At 39.3% G+C, this 27,631-nt stretch overlaps 1 long non-coding RNA gene across 1 annotated transcript in view; it reads right to left on the bottom strand.

The window, feature by feature from the left end:
• Window positions 1–7,695: 7,695 nt before the first annotated feature.
• LOC139187140 (uncharacterized) overlaps window positions 7,696–27,631 on the bottom strand; it is a 388,840-nt gene continuing 368,904 nt past the window's right edge. The window contains exon 3 of the long non-coding RNA XR_011570779.1: window positions 7,696–8,473. This is a non-coding gene — a long non-coding RNA (uncharacterized lncRNA). The remainder of the gene's footprint in view (window positions 8,474–27,631) is intronic.

Below are 27,631 nucleotides of genomic sequence, written 5' to 3'. Positions count from 1 at the left end.
AGTAATTTAATCTGTGGATCTGTATATTACCTCCTCATGAACATCCTATCAATTGTGCCAGAGTGCTTTCATGATATGCACTGAACTGAAACCATCAAACCTATTTCACCGAGGATTGTTAGTTAGACCAGAATTTTTGGTCTCAACTCTGTCATTAAATTTTGCTAAAAGGTTGTTCACTTATGCATGGAAAAAAAAGCTAAGTTCGTGATTTGGTTTCAAAAGATCCTCTGCTTATAGGCCTGGATGACTCCTGAGAACTTGAATATTTGTTTTATCTTGAGGTTAGCCCAATTAGACCTCGGATTATGGTCTCACACAATGGCAGAACTCTCACTACTTTGCAAACGATCTGGGAACTCAGAGCTAGGAGGACACAGCTCACTCTCCTATCACCAACTCAGTGGATGATGCTGAAATAATCCCCTCTCCCTGGTTCTCATCTCTTCTACTTCATCACCAGACCACTTAGTTGAAAACTGTCTGTAGCTCTCAGATACGGTGGTCTGAATAGCGTACTATGAAGCATAAATGTGTGTGTGCTCAGTCGTGTCTGACTCTTGCAACCCACGGACTGTAGCCCCCCAGACTCCCCTGTCCATGGGATTTTCTAGGCAAGAATACAGGAGTGGGATGCCATTCCCTTTTCCAGGGGATCTTCCCAACCCAGGGATTGAACCCAAGTCTTCTTGGCAGGAGGATTCTTTACCTCTGAGCCACCGGGGAAGTCCATGAACCATAAATATGGACAGGCAATTCAAGATTACATGGTTAATACAAAATGCGATAATTTAAATAATTTTCTCGATGGCTTTTAATTAAACAGGCCTCAACAGAGAGAGGCCTCAAGGCTTTATTGGAAGAGCTCAAGGCTCTTTTTCACTAACTAGTGTGTAATTTGGGGTCAACTGTTTAACCTCTGTGATCTTGGTTACTGTGCTTATTAAATGGGGATGACAGAACCTGCTCTATATCAGGGATATTAGGATAAAATGTGACAATAAATGTGAAAGTACTTTTCAAAGTTAGAAGGGCACTATATATACAAGTACTTGATCTCAGAGAATTGCTAGTTGAATATATTTTTCCATTTTAAATATATTTTTCACATTATTTTGAGATATTATGGCCCAGAATGTAACAGTTTTATTAGCTGGTACATGGGGTGTATATTTAAAATATTGTATAGAAATTATATAGCAGAGGATGAAGTAGTTTGGGCAGCAACTTAATCTTCACTATGTCTCTATTAAGCGTTCTGATCCTATTTATGTAAGCTTTTGATAATCATTTGTATAAGTGACATTATAAATTACATTTTATAACTCTGGCAAATATTTATTTTAGATACAAAATAGTTCAATTTTTTTATGATGAAAAGACTAATTAATTCAACCACAAAAATATCACTTAATCTTTAGTGAGAAAACTGGCTGGCTGTAAACCAAAACAGTTGGTTTCATTGCATAAGGGCCCAACAATAAATTTGGCTTTAATATAAATGGCAAAACTGTGGTAATAATGGTAATACTCTCCTTCTTGAACTCTCTGTAAAGTTGTCTTTCACTACCAGCAGAGGGAGCCCTGAGAATTAAGTCCTGCCAGGATGGCTTTGTTAATTCTGTGTTTACACATTTAACTCATAATAAAGAAATAAAAACCCATCACAGATTAATGGAAAGTCATCATTCTTGGATTAGGCTGTAGATTAGCATTTGATTTGACTACCAATTATAACGAGCTTTAATAGATTGGGAATATCTGTAGCCTGCATCCATTCATTCTGTTGAGGCAGCAGCTACAAACTTCCACAATCTATCAAAGTTCAGTAATGACATCACAATGCACAGCTTCACAGCCCATCAGAAAGGGTGCCCTCTCAAAACAGCTTTATCAAATACACTGAAGCAGTGGGATGGGTTGCTCTCATTAACTATATAACCTCTGAGCAAGAACAGGGAAACACACATGATATAATCAGTTTTCTTCATTTAAACATATATTATCTAAATTTTATCACTTGAAAAGATAGGCTACAGACCAAAATAATATGAATGGAAAACAAATGATGAAGTCCCAGCATTTATGATTCAGTGAAAAGCTTATTTACAGTATCTTGTTGAAAAATAAAAGGTTTTCCAAACCTAAAGAATAAACCTATTTATCAGAGAGCATATTTGCTTTGCTTTATTTCCCTTGATTAGATTAAAACAGTGCAATGCAATTGTGTATTTTATGCACCTATGACTAAAGGAACCTGTTGAAAATGGAGACCATAGTAACTGCATTTATATTAATATTACATAGAATTCTCATTTTAATAATATTTTAATATTGGCATCACTAATAACCTAATATCAAGACATTTCTTTGCATCAAGAAATTTTACAAGCATAGGGCTTTGCCTTCAGGGAACTTATCTATTATAGTTGGAAATCCAATAGTGATTGAATCCCTTTTTCACGCTCAGGAATTCACTTTAGCAAACACTTATTGAGTACCCATTATAAGCCAGGCACTGTGCTGACTGCAGAGGCACAAATGTGAACAAGACAGCATTTCTGCTTGTAAGCAAGAGGCCAACGCTGCCCAGCAAGTCAAGGACTACAAGGAAAGGGGGTAGAGACAATAAGAAAGGCGGCACACTGCTGGGCTTTGAGACTATACACTGCAGGCAGGGCGTATATCTAATCTTTGTAATACCAAGCACAGTGTTTTTCTTATCTTGCCTGGAAAGATCCCGTGGACAGAGGAGCCTGGGAGTCCACAGTCCACAGGGTTGCATAGAGTTGGACATGGCTGAAGTGATTTAGCATGCAGCATGCACATTGCTCAACAAGTATGTACTGAAGAATCAACAACATGTGGAGAGTATTAGTAAAGCATGTTTTTGGTAAATAAGTTACTTCAATATTTCCTGCCACTTCTTCTTCCATCACTCCAGTCCTTTTTAACCCTCATTCTCACAGCTTGTGGGATAGCCACGCTTTCCTCTCATGTAGCAGAGCAGTTGGGTCACATAATAACTGATGCTTGATTATTTGCTATTCCTTGGGCTTTTTATTTTATATTTTCTGCCCAGTGATACTTTGGAATACATGAGATATATGTAATAATAATCCCATCTCTCCTCCCAAGCCCTACAACAAAGACAGCAGAGATAGGCATTCTGCTAAGTACCATATCTGTTTTACCTCACTTGAGCTTTCAAACAGTTTTTACTATTCCTATTTTCAGGAGAGAGATCTTATGCTTAGAAAAATAATGTGCTCCAGGTTACAGGGTCAATAAGTGATAGAGGTCAGATTTGAACCTAGGATTCTGACAATAGCCTTCCTGCTCTGAATAACTGCACTATATTGTCTCTTGATTAGATTTCTTAGAGGCAATTTGATTAGTAGTGGAAATATTTTCTTGGAAGAACTAGTCTACTTCCTCTGAGAGTACTACAAATAAGTGGCTTTTAATGCATCAGATATATTTAAGCTTTTAAAATTATATGGTGAACACAGTAAAATACTTTGGTTACAGAAGCATAAATGAATCAATAACTGATAATATTTTCTCAGCAACTCTTTTTATTTTTTGGCTATGCCAAGTGGCTTAGAGGATCTTAGTTCCCTGACCAGGGATTGAATCCAGGCTGTGGGCAGTGAAAGCACTCAGTCCTCACCACTGGACCGCCAGGGGATTCCCAACATGTTTCTTTTTTCTTTTAAAATTGAAGAACTAAGAGTTCGATTTCTGTTAACAGCCAAAACACTTTAAATGTATCTTTGCATGCTCACCAGACCCCAAAGGACTCCCCAGGCCTGGACCACAGTCTGCTGTGGAATGCTTAGCAGCTTTGTTTTCCCAAATAGACTCACTCATTAGCAGTGCCAGGTGGTAATAACTAGCCAACTGATTCCTACTAGTAAAAAAATCTGCCTAAGGTCACCATGGACTCTCTTCCCCATTCTCTGCTTCATCCCTGACCTGATATGCTTTTGGAAAATAATTATGCATAGCAGGAAGTTGTCACACAACAGAAAAGGATTATTGTATCCTGGGATTATAGAGGCTCTCAGATCAAATACTTTTTATTGTAAAAAGACTACATTGAAAAACATGGTTTTCACCTTCATAGAACAGTGAAATTCATTTCTTGTTTTTTTTTTTTTTTCTATTTATTTCATCATTAAAGACCCAATAAAGAAAAGTATTTACCAATTTGGGAGAATGTTAGCACTGATGTTTAGCATTCGGCACAATCATGGAGATTCCAGAAACCAAAATAGCTCCAGGGCCCAAGTGGAATAACAGAGTATATATTTGAAAAGTTTTTTTTCATATGTTATACATTGTTATTCATTGGGTAGAAATGTGAACTAGTATGTGAAAGCATTAAGTACTTAGTTAACCATTCTCTATCTAGGAGGATTTTTCAGTTAGCTAATTTTGTTTCTGCTTCATTGTTTTATTAAGAAAGGAAGACAAAAAAGGGAAATAAACCTGAGGCGATACTTAAAGCAACTTCCTGCTACAGGCCAAGAAGATACAGTATAGTCAGCTAAACTTCTAGACCTGTAAGCAACACCCAATACAGTAGCCACCAACCACATGTGGCTATCAAGCCCTTGAGATGTGAATAGCTCAAATTGAGATTTGCTGAAGTTTAAAGGACTGATGCTGAAGCTGAAACTCCAATACTTCGGTCACCTGATGCGAAGAGCTGATTCATTTGAAAAGACCCTGATGCTGGGAGGGACTGGGGACAGGAGGAGAAGGGGATGACAGAGGATGAGATGGCTGGATGGCATCATCGACTTGATGCATATGAGCTTGGGTGAACTCCGGGAATTGGTGACGGACGGGGAGGCCTGGCTGCTGCGATTCATGGGGTCGCAAAGAGTCAGACATGACTGAGCGACTGAACTGAACTGAAAATACATTTTAGATTTTGGAACTGAATGTGGACATAAAAGGAGATAAAGTATCTCAGTAATAATTTTTATATTGATTAAAGGCTGAGGCAGTGTGCTTGGCAGTCCTACAGATCTATCCCAGTGTTTGGAGGAACAGACCCAGGGTTGACTCTTACTCCAGCCTCTGATCACCCTCTGACTTTTTCCCTAGTCACAACCTTTGGAATCAGCCGCTCAGCTATCCTCAGCCAGCAGGACCAGCCAATACCATTTCTGAGCTTCACTTCTTATTACCGATTAACCGTGAGCCCCCAGACTCATTAGAATTATACCACAGAGGTGGAGGCCGCTGTCTACTGGTCAACCTACCTCTCTCTGGGCTTCTATTTCCAAGGAGAGGATGTGGCTCTGGAGGGCGTCAACGACTTTTTCTATGAATCAGCCAAGGAGAAGCTTGAGCGTGCCCATCATCTCTTGAAAATGCAAAACCAGTGGGGCAGCCGTGCCCTCTTCAGGACGCATAGAAGCCACCCCAAGAAGAATGGAGTAAAACTCAGGACGCTATATGGAGCTGCCATTCTCATGGAGAAGAACCAGAACCAAGCCTTTTTTGGATCTGCATACCCTGGGTTCTGCCCGCCAGACCCCACCTCTGTGCCTTCCCAGAGAGCCCAGTCCTGGGGAAGCAGGTGAAACACATCAATAAGATGACAGCCATGTGACTCCCCTCCACACGCTGGTTGGTCCCCAGGCTGGGCAGGGCGAGTTCTCCACTCACTCTCTAGCAGGACTGGGGGCTTCTGAAGCCCAGCTGCCGCCAATCTGGGTCCTTGGACTCTTTAATCAACAGAAATTGATAAGAAGCCAGATGGCAGAATTTAGGCAAGGCTGTACTGGGATCCGTGCTACAGCACGAAGGAGTGAAAACATGTAACTGGCGCCCTTGCTCATTCCTGGTGGGGAGAGTGAGATGGCCCCTCAAATGGGTGAGGGTAGGAACAGACTGGAGGGTTGGGCTGGGCGGGTGGCTCTGGTGGTCTGCTCACCCCCTTAGTGGCGCTGTTTGCAGGGGTCATGCAGAGTGCTCTGCTTTTGCTCCTGGCATCTCAGAAGCGGCAGTTGGGTTTTGGCCTTTTTGTATCTGCTGTTCATAATTTGCCCCAACTGTGAATGCATGCAGTTACTTTTAGTCCCTTATAGTTTCTTTGTATTTTGTTTCTGGAGGAGACATTTGTCCAGTTGCACCCAGTAAAGGGCCCAGCGTATCTTACAGGGGCCTTTGAGGAACCCCTCTGGTTTCAGAGCTTCTGCCTGAAGCCTCTCTCTACAGCCACTTGGCAGCTTTTTAACCACCCTGGAAGCCCTCTCCCAAGCCTTGGAGCAAATGGAAACAAAAAAGCTTTTTGCAGCAAAAAAAAAAAGGCTGAAAAAATGATATTTTAGATATAAGTTCAATAAAATTGTATTAATAAAATGAATTTCACTTGTTTTTTGTTACTTTTAAAAAATATGGCTACTAGAAGGTTTAAAATGATCTATGTGACTTGCACTATATTTCTATTGGACAACACTATTCTGGGCTTTTACTTTGGGACATCATTGTTCCCAGAGAAGCTACTGACCATTAATAACAGCATGATCCTCAATCACAGAATTAAAACTTAAAACCCTTTTGAATGGATGAATTATATGGTATGTGAATCAAAGTTAAGAAAATTATCCTAAATAAATTAGAAAACTCCTTTTTAACTTGCACACTGCTTCATCATATTGATATATAATAATGAAAAATTAAAACAACCCAAATAGAGTGACTAAATAATTAATGACAGTTTCATCATAGAATTCAGATATTAAAATGACAGAGTTTGTAATAATATGAGAAAATTCCTGTTTCCTATGACTAAATGGAAAAAAAATCCTCATATATATTATTTGCATCAGACCATAATGGCTAAAAATGCCTAGAAAAAACTAGAAGGAAATACTGGCCAAATATTAGTAATGTGTGGGTTGTGGGCTATGAGAACATTTTTCCTCCTCACGCTTTTCTTATTTTCCATATTTTCTAGAATTATCAGCTTTAACATTGAAACCGTTAAAGCCAATCTTAATTTTTAAGTCCGTGTTTTACACTTTAATTGCCAGGAAAGGAGAATAGAATAATAGATTTTTACAAAATTTAAAACAGAAATTGGAATAAAGGTAGAATTCCTGTTGGAAGCCTTCAATAAGCCTTCAGTTAACAAAAACATTAATTATCCCATTTGTTGAGTGCCACTGTCCTTGTTATAGACACATGATGATAAGTCACCAAATAGAAGTGAAAATCAATTCAACTATTAATAAAAAGGCTGGTGCAGTGCTGTTGACTAATTAATGTTTTACTCTGTTGATTGAGACTGTATAACCCAAATACCATTATTTTCTTTTTTTTGGTTGTATTATAATTATATATATTTATTTTTTAGTTTTATTGAGATGTAATTGTATACAGCACTGTATAAGGTTAAGGTGTATAGCCTAATGATTTGACATATGTATTATGAAATAATTATTATAATACAATAAGTTTAGTCCATGGTCTCATACAAATTTAAAAAAAAGAAAGGTTTTTTTCCCTTGTGATGAGAACTGTTAGGATCTTCTCTTAACAACTTTCCTATATACCATACAGCAATGTTAACTGTATTTATTATATTGTATATGTTGTATATTGTACACTATATCCCTAGCACTTACTTATCTTATAACTGGAATTTAGTAACTTTTGGCCACTTTCCTCTAATTCTACCACCCTTCAACTATTTTCATCTTCTCAAAGTTCTCCTTTCTTCCTGTAGCTAAAGTCTGGAAAGAAAAAATTCCTTGCCCCTTTACAAAGTGAACCTTTGTATATGGCTCTTTCAGCTGCTGATTTGTCCTTTATTCACAAACTTGTTCATTCCCCCGCACTGCCTTTTCTCAAGAAGACTTTCCTGGGCCTTGCCACTCAGCTTCCACTTCAGGTTCTCATCTCTCTCCTCTCCCTCGTCATCCATGACCTCCATTTTCTTCCCCACTCAGCAGTCTGGGTGGTATTGCGTGACCCTAGTAAAAGAGCTCTGTAGTATTTATTATCTGCTCTCACCAAGCCCTGTGACCTTTCTTTGCAGTCTGCAGTTGGATTCTAGATAACTAGTGCTCTCTATCCATTCAGGCTGCTGCCTCTGTCATCTCCCCCTCATTCACATTTTACCCAACCTTCAGCCCCAGCTGGTAACCCACTTCTTGCCAGAGATTTCTTAGATTCTTGCTGCTGCTGCTACTGCTAAGTCACTTCAGTCGTGTCTGACTCTGTGCGACCCCGTATATAATTCTCATTTGGTCCTATGTGGGTGGAGACCATGGGCTGGGTCTGACTCACCTTGTTCCTTCCAAGCAGAAAGTTTTCCACACAGTAGATGGTGCTCAATGCATGCTCATGGCTTTGGAAAGGCTGATAAGACAAGGGGTGCTGAGCTTTCTCATCTCCTTCGAGTGGTGTACAAAGACTTTCCATATCAGTTGGGGATTTCTGACTATCCCTAAAACGGAATAGAAAGAGCTGATCTGAATTTCTCACTTATAGATAATGAACTCAACGCCCAATGGCCTTGAGGTCAGACACATAACTGGTCTTCAGCAGAACCAAAACTAAAATGCAGGCCATCTGGCTCCCCAGTCAAATCACAATTCACCTTTCCCTAACCATCTAGGGCTTTCTTTGTGTTGTTTTCTCTCATTTATAACCTGTACGTATTAGGCATTCCATAAATATTTGTCCATACATACCAAGACTTCATGATCCTCACAACAATGTCAATGATGTAGGCAGGAAAAGTATTATAAGACTCATTTTATAGACAAGGAAACAGGCATAGAATGACTAAGAGGTGGTGCTTGTGGATAACTTGTTTAAGAATCCCTCCAGGCCAGTGCTCTTCCCAGTCCATTCTACACCCAGGACAGGAGATTCAGCAGAGTCCAGACTTAGTGGCAGGAGGTAACAAAGAAGTAGGTTTTCTGGAAGAGGGTCTTCATTTTGTAGTGGATACATGTCTCCCTTTAATCTTCATAGTGTTGCTGGAGTCAAAGACTTGGGTGGATTTTTCTGTGAACTGCTTCAGCTTGCCCCCAAGGTCTCCTAGACATTGAGGGAAGCCAGGGGAAAGGGAATAACTAGGAGTCTAAGTTCCCCTTGTCACCCTTCAACACTCAGAAGCACAGGCAGGCTTCTGTGGTGAGTATCTGAGGCTGCTCTACCTCCTTCTTCAGTTCCCTAAGGTTCTCAGAGGTGGCAGTTGCATCTCTCTCCTGCTCAACTGAGAATTCCTTGTGGAGTCCCTACCTCAACGTTCTCCATTGAATTTCTATTTATAGTATTTGCTACAAAAATGAACAATGAAGTTCTTGCTATTAAGAGGGTCCTCTAGAGGCACAATAAATAGAGCATGATGCTCCAGAACCAGGCTGCTGTTTTTGAATCCCAGCTTGATCACCTCTTCTTCGGGTGACTACGGGCAAATTTTTCAACATCTCTTAGTGGCTTACTTACCTTAGTGGCTTCATCTGCAAAATGAGGGTAATAGTACTGTCCTTAAAGGATTGTTGTAAACATTAAATGCACCTTTAACAACATGCACATTTAACAGATACAAAATGCTTAGAACAGTGTGACATACACACTTACACACACATATATACATATATAGAAAGAAAGTGAAAGTGTTAGTCGCTCAGTCATGTCTGACTGTGTGACTCCATGGATTGTGGCTCACCAGGTTCCTCTGCCCATGGAATTCTCCAGGCAAGAATACTGGAGTGGGTCGCCATTTCCTACTCCAGGGGATCTTCCCGACCCAAGGATTGAACCCGGGTCTCCCACATTGAGGGCAGATTCTTTATCTTTTGAGTAACCAGGGAAGCCATATACATACATACTGCTGCTAAGTCACTTCAGTCGTGTCCGACTCTGTGTGACCCCATAGACGGCAGCCCACCTGGCTCCCCTGTCCCTGGGATTCTCCAGGCAAGAACCCTGGAGTGGGTTGCCATTTCCTTCTCCAATGCATGAAAGTGAAAAGTGAAAGTGAAGTCGCTCAGTCGTATCCGACTCTTCCCGGCCCCATGGACTGCAGCCTACCAGGCTCCTCCGCCCATGGGATTTTCCAGGCAAGAGTACTGGAGTGGGGTGCCATTGTCTTCTCTGCCTTAATCTACTACCTAATTTAAATGACAGCCCAATGAAAGGTATTCTCATTCCTATGGAAACTGAGGCTTAAGGGCATTAAATGATTTGTTCAAGAACACACAGCTTAAAAATGGCAGAGCAAAATTAAACTCTAGATGTGTTTAATTATAAACTCATGATCTTTCCACTACTTTCCAAAGGGGAAGTGTGGGTGCTTTACATCTGTTAACGTCTGCACAGGGAAAGATAACCCTAGGAAAGACTTCAGTTTAATAATTGATTTATTATGGGCAGCAGCAGCAGCTTCTTTGAGGTCTTGCTAATTTACATGACTGACTCATAGGAGAAGAAAAGCAGCTGCTTAAAATGCATAAATTATTTTAAAGTGATAATGAATCAGGTAAAATTTAACTTATGCAGTCTCAGTCCTTTTAGTCTTCCCTTTCTGGAGTGGGAGATTGGGTGGATGAGAGACAAGTATGACATATATTTACATGTCTGGAAAATATGAATCCAATTAGGTTTATTAAGCTAAGTTCGAATCAAAGGTAATACACTACAGTCAAACTAGTATAGAAAAAAGTTAGGAGAAATGTTATTCATTTGATAATAGTTGAATCAGTAATTTGATAAATTAGTTGGATGAATTAGAGCTTGATGTTCTTTCTCTTTTTGAAATCAATTTATTGATCCATTCTTTTCTTTAGGAAAAAGCAGTAATTATAATTATTGTTTTTAAAAATTAAGTGTTGGAATTTTAATAAAACGATGATACATTCAATGGTTTAAAAAAAAGCATAAAAGGCTATTCAATGAAAAACCTCCCTTCTACCCTCAGGCCACACCACACAATTGTTTCCTTCAGCATAACCAGACTCAGGTTCATTCCCTGTATGTCCTTTCAGAGCTAATTAATCATTCTCAAGCAAATACAAATTTATATTCCTCCTCCTTCCACAAAAAATGGTAGCACATGAACAGCATTATTCTGCATGTGAATATTCTTTTAAACATAGTAACACATCTGAGAGATCTTTCTGTATCAGTACATAAAGACGTTCCTTATTCTGTTTTATGGCCACATAATTTTCTACTCTATGAATCTGCCATATTTACTTAACTAGTTTCCTAGTTGATGATACATACATCACTTAAGCAACTTTTAATTTAATTTATTGAATAAGTAATACAGTCACATGTTCATATATGTATATAAAGAATTTATATATATAAAATATACAATGGTATTTATATAAAGATATTTACATAAATATCTTGCACTCATTAATGTCTTCCATCCACTTCAGTATCCCTACCCTACCAGACATACACCGAGATAAAAATGATATTAGTTTTAGACATAGCTTTCAGAGTTTCCTTATACATATAGAATACAAAGGTATGTTCTTAATTTTCTTCCTATTATATGCATTAATAAAAAGTAGACTACCAAATGGGCTTTCCAGGTGGCTCTAGTGGTAAAGAACACACCTGCAAATGCAGGAGATAAAAGAGACAAGGGTTTGATCCCTGGGTCAGGGAGATCCCCAGGAGGAGAACAATCCACTGCAGTATTTTTGCCTGGAGAATCCCATGGACAGAGGAGCCTGGCAGGCTACCGTCCATAGGGTTGCAAAGAGTTGGACACGATGGAAGCAACTTAGCACACACGTACGCAGACTACTATATACAAAATACCCTGTATTTTGCTTTGTCCACTTAATAAAATGTCTTAGAGAACTTTTCCTATCAATACACAGCAAGCTTCCTCATCTTTTATTCCAAAAATTTAACAGCTGCATAATCCTCTATTGTGTGGATATGCTAAATTTAATTCAACTGTTCCTCTATTAATTAATGGTCATCAAATACTATTCTGCCTGTTCAAATGCCCTGAGGTTAAATCTCCTGTGACTATTGTCTGGCACAGAGAGTATTTGATAAACTTATGTAAGTGCTTAACTGCTTCTTTAATTTCAGTAAGAGTTTTTCCACATTAAGGGTTAAACAACAGCTCTGAATTTTGTTATTCTGCACATGGCAGAAACCTTTTACCTTAAGCACCATAAATAGTCTCTCTGAATATTATTGAAATGCTATTGCTATCACAGTGAGGAATTACAGAAAATGTTGCAGCAATTATTACATTACTCTTCCCTATTGATTGAGCTGCTGAGGAAGATACCAGATGTGAATGCGCCGAGAATGCCTGACAATACCCAAGGAGTTTGTTCTTAATCATTTTTCTTTCTTTTGGGTATGGGAAGAGTGAAGCCCCCAATGTACATTGATTTTTAAAATGTTCTCTGATCATGATCCAAAATGGTAATTCCCAATGATCCCTAATTAATTACTTCAAGAGCTAGAGTTTTACATCACTAAATAATACAGAATATGTACAAACCTGCTTTTAGATTTGTTTTGATGGAAACAATTTGGCATGTCACATACAATACTATAAAGTCCATCTTATGCAAGAGACATTATTAGCAGTCTTTTATTAAAAAAGCTAAACATAAACTATGGTAAAGTGGCTTTGGTTGTAAGATGTTTTAAATGGAAACAAGCCAGTGGAGGGAAAATTAATCTACTTTTCTTAAAATAGAGGCATGTTTTGCAATAAAACAGAGCAGTTGTCGCTATTTTAGACAGCATCTTTAATTCCGGTATATACTTACAACAGTGATAATAGTGTCTATCAAACATAGCTTGGCAGCATAAAGTAAAAAAAAAAATGGCACTGAAATATAATAAAATTATTTAGTTTTCACATAAGAATGAGTTCCTAGCGTGTAAACTTTGTTACTCAAGAGTTATTATAGATTAAAATTTTTATTTTATAGAATCATAATTTAGGTTTCAGAGATAGTGTGACATTTTGGCATCTGCTGGGCAAGGTGCTATATTAATAGTGGTTAAAAGCATGGGCTCTCTGCAACACTGTCCAAAACTGGAATTCAGCTGACACAGGTATGAATTCTAGCTCCAGAAACTTGTTAGCTCCAGGTAAATACCTATATCTTTGCTTCCTTATCTACCATGTGGGCTTGTTGTGACAACTGCCATGCCTGTCTGTGTATTTCAAGCTCTCAGTAAGTGGCAGCTTTTCATGGTTTGTTCACTACGCCAGGGAATTTCTCCAAAGCTTTTGATCCTCATCTTTGATTTGCCCCAACTTTGAGGCATGTTCTGGTGTTTCATTGGGGTCTCAGATAACACCTTGGGAGATGACCATGAAAGCCTCAGTTCTGGAAGGTCGCTTCTCTCTCCACCTTTCTGGGAACATAATTGGGTTGGTTTTGTTAGGGTTGGGCAGAGAAATGAGGGTGGGGAACCAGGCTTAATAACACCTCTGGGAGTCCCCTATTTAAGGATTGTGCTGTGCTAGGGCATGAGTCCTTTGTTCTTCAAGTCACAGGACTTCATTGGAGTGTTCCTGTGACTGGGTGAAAATCATATTGTAGAATAAAGAACATAAACTCGATACTGTGTGCTAAAATTCCTCTCCTACATCTGGCCATATTTTTCTGAGTACCCAGAAGAAATGATGAGAAACTAATGATCAGTTGATAGCAATTTAAAAGGGTGCTTTTCATGTCAAATTCCTATATTCTAAAATAGTTATATAGTAACCTGTCAATTATTTTCTTCTTTCTTTAATACCTGGAATTCTTTCTTTAATACCTGTGGTTGGTACAACAACAAAATGAAAATGAATAAAAACTGGGGAAAAATAGAATATGAAATCAAAACTGTGTTCTGCCTAGTTTGTGTATGTATTAGAAAGAATCCATATGCTATCAAAACTGTCTATGATACATACAGAAGAATCAACACGGTATTCAAAGAGTATGCCCTTCAGAAAAGGTCAAAGAAAGCCAAGCCTACAGTTTAGAAATGGTAATGTGTGGACTCAGTGAAAAGCTTTAGGTCAGGACTGATTTTTTAAAACATTTGAACAACATAAAAAACACAGAAAATCTAAATCAATGTCTGAAATAAACAGCACATAAACATATATAGGTCTGAAATTTTTCTTTCATTTATAATACTTGATCTTCAGAAGTGGCACCATATCTTTAGTCACTGTTTATCCTAAGTAGAGATTAGGCACTTGATGAATAAGTGAATTGATGAATGAATGAATGAATGAATAAATTAGAATAATGCCAGGGTCCAAAAGCCCTTGACAAATTACACCATTTACAATATTTTCAATGGGGTAATAGTGAGGCAAAGATGTACGTCTTGAATGTCAAATGTCTCATGGTTGAATGATAAATCTAAAAATAAGACAAAAGAATTCTTTAGTGTTTAAGGAAAAAAATGGTAAATGTCATCCATAAATTTCCTGCCTTTATAAAAATGCAGACTTTTGATTAAATATGTAATGAAAGATACTTCTCATGACCATATTACTTACAATGACATAATAATTTCATCAAGGGGCAGTAAGTGAATGTGTCATTAGTAATATTCAAACAAAACCTAAGCTAGAATCCTTAGGAGTAAGTATAGTTGAGGTTAAATACTTACACTAATCTTTCACCTATTTTTTTTCCATTTTATTATTTTAGGAGCAGAGACAGAAACAACACTGAATTTTTGGGTGTGTGATTAACTCATTTATTTTATTATTTGAAGATTCTATAAAGTAATATTTTATTCTGAGTTTTGCAAGCAATTTGAAATTAAACATTTTCCTTGCACCTGTAAAAATGTGTAAATGATGAAACTGGCAGCATGATGATCGCTTTACAGAGAAGCATTTCCTTCATCATCTTCAAGGTCGTTCAGATTTATGACCTAATCACTCGTGGCCCTTTAACAGGATACATTTGAATTCGATTAAAAAGGAAAACAAATATCAGTATGGATTTATTAATAAAATGTGCCTGACCTTTTCACTTATCTACCTCTTTTAACATATTGTGAGTTTCAGCTCACAATCAAAGAAGGGAATTTCTGGTATTTTACTGTTGAATGTTTCAGCTTCAGAGTTGCTTTAGGAGTTCCTGCCTGCATATTGGTGTGTGCGGATCATGGAGGGCTATCTGTTTCCTCCTTCTTTCTCTTTGGGGTTTAATTACTTCACCTACATCCTAATTCAGGTAACTCATAAAGCTTAGCCTTTGTTGTAGGTCCAACAGCTGTCTTATGTCAGTAGCAAGTAAAATGTTCACAAAGTACCGGAATGCTGCAAGACGGTTTATAGTGCTGCAATAAAAGGTAAATTGAATTTACAAAGATGCATTTGTCACTGATTAAAAACTTACAAAGTTAATTGGAAACACCGTGGAGGTGTTACCACACAACTCGAGGTGTAATGGGTGGTTCTAATTCAGCCTGAAGGAGAGTTGCAGGTCCCATTACGGTCTCACACAGTAAGATGCCCGGCGACCTGCTCCAATTTAAGTAGCAAAGCAACACCGTAAAGATCTTAAATATTTTTAATAGAGGTGAGTGTAAATTTACTCACGATTATTCTTGAAAATAGCTAGAGGAAAAAGCCTTCATTGTTAACAGAAACACAATGTGCTAATCACATGGCTTCTCCCTAGAAAACATTGTAGGGCTTTATTTTTCTCCATCTGTGACTTTTCTTATTTTTCTGCTCTTACATTGGCAGCACCACTGCAAGAAGCACATCAGTTGGGAAGGAAAAAATGATACTGAAACAGCCAGCAAATCTGAAGTCAACAGGATCCTCCCTTGGGACTTTGGCGAATTATCTCCACATAATTCACTTAACCTTTGCCATGTGGGGACTTGGGAAGCTGAATGTATTTCTAAACTTGAGGCTTTTAATTGCTGGTGTTAGTGTCACTGGTCCAGCTCAGTTGAAGAGATGATGATTGAAAAATGTTCTAGGAGGCTTTTCACCTCTGGAGCACATCCTGGTTATAATTAAGGTGGTGGCCCGGGGTGGCCTTTAGATTTCTGCAGACAGGAGTGAATGGTTAAGCCCCAAGCAATGGGCCTTAATGTGGACATTGTGTTTGCGCCTTGAGTTGCATGTAGAAATTTTAATTTTAGACTAAGTTTATGTTCATCAGGCACTCTGTCTATCAGATCTAGTCCCTTAAATCTATTTCTCACTTCCACTGTATACTCATAAGGATTTGATTTAGGTCATACCTGAATGGTCTAGTGGTTTTCCCTACTTTCTTCAATTTTAGTCTGAATTTGGCAATAAGGAGTTCATGATCTGAGCCACAGTCAGCTCCTGGTCTTGTTTTTGCTGACTGTATAGAGCTTCTCCATCTTTGGCTGCAAAGAATATAATCAATCTAATTTCGGTGTTGACCATCTGGTGATGTTCATGTATAGAGTCTTCTCTTGTGTTGTTGGAAGAGGGTGTTTGCTATGACCAGTGCATTCTCTTGGGAAAACTCTATTAGACTTTGCCCTGCTTCATTCCGTACTCCAAGGCTAAATTGCCTTGGAGGTGTTATTACAGGTGTTTCTTGACTTCCTACTTTTGCATTCCAGTCCCCTATAATGAAAAGGGTATCTTTTTTGGGTATTAGTTCTAAAAGGTCTTAGTTAGTTAGTTAGTTCTAACTTAGTTAGTTCTTGTAGGTCTTCATAGAACCATTCAACTTCAGCTTCTTCAGTGTTACTGGTTGGGGCATAGACTTGGATTACTGTGATATTGAATGGTTTGCCTTGGAAACGAACAGAGATCATTCTGTTGTTTTTGAGATTGCATCCAAGTACTGCATTTTGGACTCTTTTGTTGACCATGATGGCTACTCCATTTCTTCTAAGGGATTCCTGCCCACAGTAGTAGATATAATGGCCATCTGAGTTAAATTCATCCATTCCAGTCCATTTTAGTTCACTGATTCCTAGAATGTGGACATTCACTCTTGCCATCTCCTGTTTGACCACTTCCAATTTGCCTTGATTCATGGACCTGACATTCCAGGTTCCTATGCAATATTGCTCTTTACAGCATTGGACCTTGCTTTTATCACCAGTCACATCCACAACTGTGTATTGTTTTTGCTTTGGCTCCATCCCTTCATTCTTTCTGGAGTTATTTCTCCATTGATCTCCAGTAGGGCACCTACCGACCCGGGGAGTTCCTCTTTCAGTATCCTATCATTTTGCCTTTTCATACTGTTCATGGGGTTCTAAAGGCAAGAATACTGAAGTGGTTTGCCATTCCCTTCTCCAGTGGACCACATTCCATCAGATCTCTCCACCATGACCCGCCCGTCCTGGGTGGCCCCACATGGCACGGCTTAGTTTCACTGAGTTAGACAAGGCTGTGGTCCATGTGATTACATCGTCCAGTTTTCTGTGATTATGGTTTCAGTGTGTCTGCCCTCTGATGCCCTCTTGCAACACCTACCGTCTTACTTGGGTTTCTCTTACCTTGGACGTGGGGTATCTCTTCACGGCTGCTCTAGCAAAGTGCAGCCGCTGCTGCTCCTTACCTTGGATGAAGGGTATCTCGTCACAGCCTCCCCTCCTGACCTTGAATGTGGAGTAGATCCTCTTGGCCCTCGTGCACCCATGCAGCCACCCCTCCTTGGATGTGGGTTTGCTCCTCTTGGCTGCCTCCCCTGACCTTGGGCGTGCAGTAGCTCCTCTATGCTGCTCCTGTGCCATCGCAGCCTGGCACTTTTGGTCACTGCCCTTGACCTTGGGCGAGGGGTAGCTCCTCTCGGCCATGTCATTCAGTTGTGTGTCCAACTCTTTGCAACTCCATGGACAGCAGCACACCAGGCTTCCCTGTCCTTCCACCCCAAGCAAAATGGCTGTCTGGGGAGGCCTTACAAATAGCTGTGAAAGAAGAGAAGTGAAAAGCAAAGGAGAAAAGGAAAGATATAAGCATCTGAATGCAGAGTTCCAAAGAATAGCAAGGAAACATAAGAAAGCCTTCCTCAGCGATCAATGCAAAGAAATAGAGGAAAACAATAGAATGGGAAAGACTAGAGATCTCTTCAAGAAAATTAGAGATATGAAGGGAACATTTCATGCAAAGATCGGCTCAATAAAGGACAGAAATGGTATGGACCTAACAGAAGCAGAAGATATTAAGAAGAGGTGGCAAGAATACACAGAAGAACTGTACAAAAAAGAGCTTCACGACCCAGATAATCACAATGGTGTGATCACTCACCTAGAGCCAGACATCCTGGAATGTGAAGTCAAGTGGGCCTTAGAAAGCATCACTACGAACAAAGCTAGTGGAGGTGATGGAATTCCATTTGAGCTATTCCAAATCCTGAAAGATGATGCTGTGAAAGTGCTGCACTCAATATGCCAGCAAGTTTGGAAAACTCAGCAGTGGCCACAGGACTGGAAAAGGTCAGTTTTCACTTCAATCCCAAAGAAAGGCAATGCCAAAGAATGCTCAAACTACTGTGCAATTGCACTCATCTCACATGCTAGTAAAGTAATGCTCAAAATTCTCCAAGCCAGGCTTCAACAGTATGTGAACTGTGAACTTCCAGATGTTCAAGCTGGTTTTAGAAAAGGCAGAGGAACCAGAGATCAAATTGCCAACATCTGCTGGATCATTGAAAAAGCAAGAGAGTTCCAGAAAAACATCTATTTCTGCTTTATTGACTATGCCAAGGCCTTTGACTGTGTGGATCACAATAAACTGTGGAAAACTCTGAAAGAGATGGGAATACCAGACCACCTGATCTGCCTCTTGGGAAATTTGTATGCAGGTCAGGAAGCAACAGTTAGAACTGGACATGGAACAACAGACTGGTTCCAAATAGGAAAAGGAGTACGTCAAGGCTGTATATCGTCATCCTGCTTATTTAACTTATACGCAGAGTACATCATGAGAAACGCTGGGCTGGAAGAAGCACAAGCTGGAATCAAGATTGCCAGGAGAAATATCAATAACCTCAGATATGCAGATGACACCACCGTTATGGCAGAAAGTGAAGAGGAACTAAAAAACCTCTTGATGAAAGTGAAAGAGGAGAGTGAAAAAGTTGGCTTAAAGCTCAACATTCAGAAAACTAAGATCATGGCATCTGGTCCCATCACTTCACGGCAAATAGATGGGGAAACAGTGTCAGACTTTATTTTTTTGGCCTATAAAATCACTGCAGATGGTGACTGTAGCCATGAAATTAAAAGACGCTTACTCCTTGGAAGGAAAGTTATGACCAACCTAGATCGCATATTCAAAAGCAGAGACATTGCGTTGCCAACAAAGGTCCATCTAGTCAAGGCTATGGTTTTTCCAGTGGTCATGTATGGATGTGAGAGTTGGACTGTGAAGAAAGCTGAGCAGCGAAGAATTGATGCTTTTGAACTGTGGTGTTGGAGAAGACTCTTGAGAGTCCCTTGGACTGCAAGGAGATCCAACCAGTCCATTCTAAAGGAGATCAGTCCTGGGTGTTCATTGGAAGGACTGATGCTGAAGCTGAAACTCCAGTACTTTGGCCACTTCATGTGAAGAGTTGACTCACTGGAAAAGACTCTGGTGCTGGGAGGGATTGGGGGCAGGAGGAGAAGGGGACAACAGAGGATGGGATGGCTGGATGGCATCACTAACTCGAGGGACATGAGTTTGAGTGAACTCTGGGAGTTGGTGATGGACAGGGAGGCCTGGCGGGCTGTGATTCATGGGGTCGCAAAGAGTCGGACACGACTGAGCGACTGAACTGAACTGAAGTTTATGTTGAGATTAAAAGGAAGAAAAACTGAGATAACTGAGTCTTTGGTAAACTCATTATACCAAACATCTAATATAAAATTATCATAGAGTCATAGAATTTTTGGACTGGAGTCTTAGGGATTAAATGTTTAAATTCAAATATCATGAATTTTATACATATTTATACATATTTTTAATTCTATGGAATCTCTATCCTTTCTGATACTCTAAAACTGTTTGATAATAATGTTTTTGGTGCCAGAAATGGCAGTGACTATGGAATTTTCATATATGTTTAATTTGTTACTTGTGCTGGATGAGCAGTGTTTTAAGTCTGATTAGTTTCTTTAGTCAACAAAAGGGATCATATAACAGCATAAATCTGTTTTTTTAAAGGTAGAATTTATTGAGTGCTTCCAATGTATTAACTGTATTTTGTATTTGACCCCATTTAATCCTCATGGCATTTGAGTCCCAAACTTTCCTCACAGGCTTCCACTGATCTGAATAAGGCAACTTCTTAAAACCTCAACTTTTTTATCCATAAAATCAGGATGATATACTTATCAAGGTGTTGTGAAGATTTAATGAGACAATATAGGGAAATACTGGGTAAACTGTAAAGTCCTATTTAAATACTAATTACAATTTTTCTTGTTCCTAATGTAACATCATTTACAATATTTTCACCAAAAATCTCTTTTCTAAAATATCTGCACTCACAGGCTGCTTGATAAACTTAGTTGAGCACACTTAGATGGAGTAATGACTATGATCACAGAATATTAATCCTAGGAGGGCTCATTGTACCTTCAGTTACCTATGTTGTTCAGAATTTTCCAGCAAAGCTTAAGTAACTCTCAGGAAATTATCTTCCTGGATGACACATATGCATGGTCAAAGGACCAGTCACTGTGCAAATGGAGAAACTTGGAGATAAACGAAAATTTCAAGTTAAAAACCTTTGAAAGTTTTTGAAATTTCATTAGAATCTGAAAAATCAGAAATGCATCATTATGGGGAAGGGAACATAGAAAAATATTAAATATACCTTTCCTTAAGATGTTAAATGAGGTTCAGTCATAGGCTGATCTCAATCTGCAGCTAGTTTAAATAAAACAAATTTTAGCTCTAGTTTTTTTTTTTCTCACTTAGCTTTGGGCAAAAAGAGTCAGAATATTGTAAAATGGCCAAAAGTTAGAGTGAAGTCCATGAACTTAATGACAAGTTCTTAAAATCTGTGCAGTTGAGACCAACTACCTCATAAAGTATAGGTTACTATTATCACATTCTTTTCATGAATAGGGAAATCAAAGTTATAAGAGATTAAAGGACTTGACCAAGATCAGTGGAAGCCAGTCAGGGAAGAATCTCGGATTTATAGAACAAATCCTTTTATAGAAGAGCTCACAGGGACATCTCTGCCACAAAGGATAATGACTTTCAGTACAAGCAAATTTATGTTCTCATCTTTGAACCCAAGAAAGCATCATCTTCCACAGACAAAATCAAGTTTATATATATGTATGTAAATATGTATCAAAACAATTCTATGTTTTAAAAGCATGTATCTCAACAAATCTTTGTCTTTTGGAAGTATGAGGCAAGTGAAAAAACATAAGGTGAATTATGGCTTGAGAGGGAAAGTTAAACAACAAAAACACTGAAATCAGTTACAGTTAACTTTCCTTTCTTTCTAAACTAAGATCCTTCCTCTGACCTCAGTTCAAGATAGATGTGAGAGATTTCACAATATGAATGAGACTTGAATGACTTCAGAATAATACTTTAAATTGTCACACAGCCACTTTTGACTAAGGATTTAAAAATATTTATGAATAAACCCCTATTTATTATTATTCTTAGAAGGTACTGGTAACACACACATATAATCCAAAGTATGCCTTGTGCACACAAGGAGCTAGAGCAGATAAAAGATATTATCCACATTTCTGAGGGAAGGATCTTCTGGATCACTGGGCTCCACAATACTATACTTCCTTTCACATAGCTAGATTTTATGTTGTGTTGTGCTCAGTCCCTCAGCCATATCCAACTGTGACCACTCTTTGTGACCCCATGGACTGTGTAGCCCATCAGGCTCCTCTGTCCGTGGGATTCTCTAGGCAACAGTACTGTAATGGGTCGACATTTTCTACTCCAGGGGATCTTCCCAACACAGGGATCAAACCAGGGTCTCTTGAATCTCCTGCATTGGCAGGCAGATTCTTCACCTCTGGGCCACCTGGGAAGTCCCAGATTTCTATGTTTGATAGTGTGAAATTATCATCGAATTTAGAAATTAGAGTTTCAGTTCAGTTCAGTTCAGTCGCTCAGTCATGTCCGACTCTTTGCGACCCCATGAATTGCAGCACGCCAGGCCTCCCTGTTGGAGAAGGCAATGGCACCCCACTCCAGTACTCTTGCCTGGAAAATCCCATGGACGGGGGAGCCTGGTGGGCTGCTATCTTGGGGTGGCACAGAGTTGGACATAACTGAGCAACTTCACTTTCACTTTTCACTTTCATGCATTGGAGAAGGAAATGGCAACCCATTCCAGTGTTCTTACCTGGAAAATCCCAAGGACAGGGGAGCCTGGTGGGCTGCTGTCTTGGGGTTGCACAGAGTCAGACACGACTGAAGTGACTTAGCAGCAGCAGCAGCAGCAGGCGTCCCTGTCCATCACCAACTCCCAGAGTTCACTCAAACTCACGTCCATCGAGTCAGTGATGCCATCCAGCCATCTCATCCTCTGTTGTCCCCTTCTCCTCCTGCCCCCAACCCCCAAATTCTGCCACTAAAGATGAGTAGCTGTATAATTTTGACAATCAAATAACCTCTCCAGGCCTGGTTTGCTCATCTTGAAAATGCTTATGTACAGGAGAGAGATTGGAAGAAGGGTAAGATACGCCAGCTCAGTGTTTCCAAAACTGTCTTGAGGCTCACAGGCAGGGGTGTGCTAGAGTCAGAAGCTTTTGAGGCAATGCACCTTGTGTTTGACATTGGTCACGGTGGGACTATTTATACCATAAAGTTGGTAAATGCTGCAAATAAGGGCCTCATCCTTTCCCAAGAGCTGGTTGTTAAACATCCACCAGCATTCTACTAGTTACCATGCTTTTTTCTTTTTTTTGGTTGTACCCCACGACATGCAGAACTTCCCCAACCAGGGATCGAACCCATGCCCCTTGTAGTGGAAGTGCTGAATCTTAACCATTGGACTGCCAGGAAAGTCCCTTAGATGCTTTTTGAATAGAGCTTCCTGCCTGCCTATACAGCAGACATAAGACACACGGGTTTGATCCCTGGGTCAGAAAGATCCCCTGGAGGAGGCCATGGCAACCCACTCTAGCATTCTTGCCTGGAGACTCCCACGGACAGAGGAGCCTAGCAGGCTACAGTCTATAGGGTTGCAAAGAGTCGGGCATGACTGAGGTGAGTTAGCACGCGCACACACAGGTTTTGGAAGCACAAGCTTTCTCCATCCCTCTCTCCTTCCTTCTCTCCCTTCTTCCTTTTCTCCTTCCCTCTTTCCTTTCTCCCTTCTCTTGCTCTGACAAGTAATGTGATTCTTGAGGAAGAGCTATGCATTACCTCCCATTACAAAACTTTACAAAAATGCTTTTCAGGCATGTCTCTTAATCCTTAACGTTCCATTCCTTACTGGGACTGATTAAATCTTTTTATACCTCTCTTCTTCTCCAGTTTCTCTGAGATCTATTTCTTCGTTTCTTTCTCAGCACATCATATGTTTTTGTATGAAATAAGAAAAAGTATATTTAGAGAATAAAATATAAAAGTTCCTACCCTCCCCAATCAGTAGAATTTTTTTCTTTTTTCTGTTTTTTTTTTTTTTTTTTTTCTACTATGGGTCTGCTGAGCCTGTAATATGCTAACGTCCATTGTGAGCCTCCAGAGGAGACATTTCCAACTATTTCCACCCAGACACTGCTTCCCCAAATACTTACTAACATGTTGAAGTATGTGAATATTTTTTGGAAGACTAATTTTCTGAAAAAATGGATGAACGGATTTCTAAAGAAGCCTTTAAGTTGCAAAATTATACTAAGTATATGATTCTGAAAATGGTTATGATTTCCAATATAGGATGAACCACGTGATATATGGAGGTCCTAGTTTTTGGATGAGCCTGTGAAATGAAGACAAACGATTCTGTTGATTTACTTCCAGGATGGTGAAGACTCAAGTATTGAAATGTTCACATCTCTTATGCTGTTTCTCTAGAAATATATAGAAGAGAAGATTTTGTGAAATTTTAAGAAATGCTATGCTGTTGCCCTAACCTAAAACATCCTGGAAATGCAGCCTGTTTTTAGTGCCTCTTGAAACAGAAGATCAATGACTATTCTCACTAAGAACTAAGTGTGTTTAAAAATATATCCACAGGTATATAGAGATAAAGAGACAGACTGATGACTAAATAGACATATAGCTTCAAAGATTCTAGGAGAAATTTAGAATACATGAACTCCATTTAAAGCCTGGCTTTTACTTCTACTAATCCTGTTCACTAGATTAAAATAATATCTATGATATATTTGCAAGGTTATTTCTATGCTTCAACCAGTGTTAAGGGATGCTATAAGACTCATTCTCTCTTAAGGAAAATTAACCCAATTAACTCTTTTGATTTATTGTCAGAGATCTTTTAAAGATAAATTACAGCTAAATTGTAGTTATTGAAAACAGATCATTTGCCTGTGAAATATAGTATCATTATGAACATGAATGTGAATGCCAGGTTCAGTGCCTTTTTTAGACTAGGTTCAGACTACTAGTGTTCTTGTTAGGTTGAATTAGTATATGGATTCTGATAATTGCTATTAAAATAAGGTGAGATGTTAAAAGACTAAAGTAAAGGAAAAGGCCAAGGGAGATGACAACACGGATTAAAGGAATTATTGAACTCTTACGCCAGAACACAGAGATAAATCTTAAAGATAGCTTTCTTTAAACTCATTCTGTATCTTATTGAAGAGAGCAAAAAAAAAAAAAAAAAAATAAAACGAACAACTCCGTCTGGTCTCATTGCGCTAAACGCTACTGCTGAAAGGGTGTGAGACTGAAGGGATCCAGTGGCAAGTTGTAAGTGACACATGCACAGACCTGTTAACAATTAACCTTTTTCTCCCTGTTGGAATTCACAGGGGACTTGGCCCACAGGAAACTAGAGTTAGCTTTCTTCTCAGCAGTTCGGAGAAAATGCTTTTAGCAGAAAATCCTGCCTGTGGACCATATATTGAAGATCACGTTGAGAATAAGTCAAGGTAACATCACCGTCCACAGGTCAGTGAAGTGTCGAAAGAAGGTGGAATGGATGGTGGCCGGGAAGACATTAAGTGTAAAGACTGAATAATGTCAAAATCCAAGGCAAAATGAATATGGAAAATAAAGATATTACAAACAAACTCCTGTCAGAAGTGAAGATAAGCTAGGGTGATTTTCACATTATTTTTTATGATTCCAAAGGGATAGATTTGGAGCAGGAAATGGCAACCCACTCCAGTATTCTTATCTGGAAAAATCCATGGACAGAGGAGCCTAGTGGGCTACAGTCCAAAAGGGTCACAAAAAGTCAGACATGCTGAGTGACTGAGGATGCAAAGGACAGATTATGAATTCCTGCTTACTTTGAGGATGAATATACATGAAATGCCAGTGATACAGTGATGGAGACACTTTTTATTTTCTCTTCTCAAAAAGGAGATACTTTAGCTTAAGGGAAATTACTCTTCTATGAAGATTGTTTTAGGAAAAGAAAGAAAAAATCATAAAATGAACTGAATTCATATTAGCAGTAGACTAAAATTATTGTCTGAAAACTCCATGCGACTTTTTGAACTATTGTATATCCAGAGTCTAACACATATTAGGCAAATAATACCTATTTGCTGAGTAAACAATGAGCAAATGAATACATTGGTTTTAAATGGAGGTGAATAGAGACGTTAGTGAGCAAACAGAAAAATATAAGGGAAAGCTAGCTAGATACTTTTACACGTGTCCAACCCAAGTGGATGGATTCAGGTTTTCTTTTTGGCAAATTAATATTACTATTCTTTATAATAAGCACATAGTTCCATCATGTTTAGCTAATAGTCGTAATCTTTTTGTATTTTCCCCTTTTATTCCAAAACCTTTATTTCCACCAATGGTGGGAGTTAACTCTAGGATCCTAGGAGTGTTGAAGAACTCTCTCTCCAGGGGAAGTGGACACCCTCAACTCATGGCAGAACTGGGTGATTGTAGAGAGAGCCCTCACCCTCAAGGGTCTGTAAGCACCATCCCCTCCTCTCCACACTCTAGAGGTTGTCCAGTCACTTTCTCTCACTTCTCCAGGTCCCACTTTCTATTTGAAACCTGTCTATACTTGTGCCTTACAACCACAAGGATGTGAATCTCTTACACACTCTATAGCAGGATCCACACTACCAAGCCACACTCAAGCCCACTTTCAGATCCTGAGGACCAGCTTTGGCAGAAAAGCTAGCTATTGTATCTTTGGAGGGAAGGTCAGACTTGGTTCCCAGTTCCCTCAAGGAGATTTAACTAGTTCACCTTCAAGGTCGTGCTCAGATCTAACAGTCAATTAGTTTTTATTTTCATGGTTCTAGGAGTCTAGGACCTTAAGAAGGAGTAACCACAGAATACAAAAGGCCCATCTCAAAGGTCTGGCCTATATTTGATGGTCCCGGTGGATGGAAGGAGCAGAAAAACTACACTGAGGAGGTTGCTGTGGACAATAGCATATGTGTAGGTGACTGCCTCCAAGGGTTCCTCAGAAAGGATGCTTATACGTGCTGCCAACTTCTGGAGGTGTGGGGGATGGGTAGGGGGATGTCAGGGCTTGTTTGCCATCTGGCTCAATTACTGAAAAGACTATGATCCCTTCCCCACCCACAACTTGGTGTGTATTTCAAAACTAAAATATTTCTTCCCCATGAGGCGCAAAATTTATATACAGTAAAATGAAAACTGTATTTTTTTTTTTAATTTTTCTGCTTGTTAAATTCTGGAAATCTTCAAAATTCAAGTTGAAATTTTCTCACTGCTATTGCAAGCATGCATTTGGGTCTTCTTATTTGAAAATCTCACACTGACACTGATCTTGGGTCTGAAGTTTTTGTTCTTGTTTTTGAGAAATGCCAACTGAATAATTCTATCAGTCAGCCATCTGTGGAGAACCATAAATCTAAAACCCAGATCTGGGTGTACACTATAGGTGTACAGATTAACCCCACAAAATGTCTCCAGCCCTTTTCCCATTTCTGTAATTCAATAGCCTTCTCATCAATTCTAGGGCTTTATCAATGACTTCTGTGCCAGTAGTTCCAGAAAGCCCTCTCCAGGTCTACCCTGGATGATCCTCAAATTGTCTTCTCCCTGCTGCTCAACCACCAAGTTCTCTTTCAATTTCTGCAACATTCTCTCTGCCATGTAGCCTGCAAACTTGACATGATTTTTGAATGGTTCTACTTCTTTAATTCATCTCTTCATTTAACGATAGCTGTTGTGTCCTTTTCATGCACCATGTATTAGGAACTGGGGATATAGGTGCTCCTGCTCTCTAGCAGTAGACAAGCAGGCTTGGAGTATATCTTGTATCTTGCCCCTTCCATTCTACTCCCTTAGTTCCAGTTCTCATGGCCTTTCACTAATGCTGCTGCTGCTTCTAAGTCGCTTCAGTCGTGTCTGACTCTGTGCGACCCCAGAGATGGCAGCCCATCAGACTCCCCCTGGGATGGGGATTCTCCAGGCAAGAACACTGGAGTGGGTTGCCATTTCCTTCTCCAATGCATGAAAGTGAAAAGTGAAAGTGAAGTTGCTCAGTCCTGTCCAACTCTTAACGACCTC

Source organism: Bos indicus, chromosome 2, assembly GCF_029378745.1.
Source record: "Bos indicus isolate NIAB-ARS_2022 breed Sahiwal x Tharparkar chromosome 2, NIAB-ARS_B.indTharparkar_mat_pri_1.0, whole genome shotgun sequence".
NCBI classification, from domain to species: Eukaryota; Metazoa; Chordata; class Mammalia; order Artiodactyla; family Bovidae; genus Bos; species Bos indicus.
Note: the sequence above shows the minus strand (reverse complement) of the source record. Positions and strands in the feature narration are given on the sequence as shown.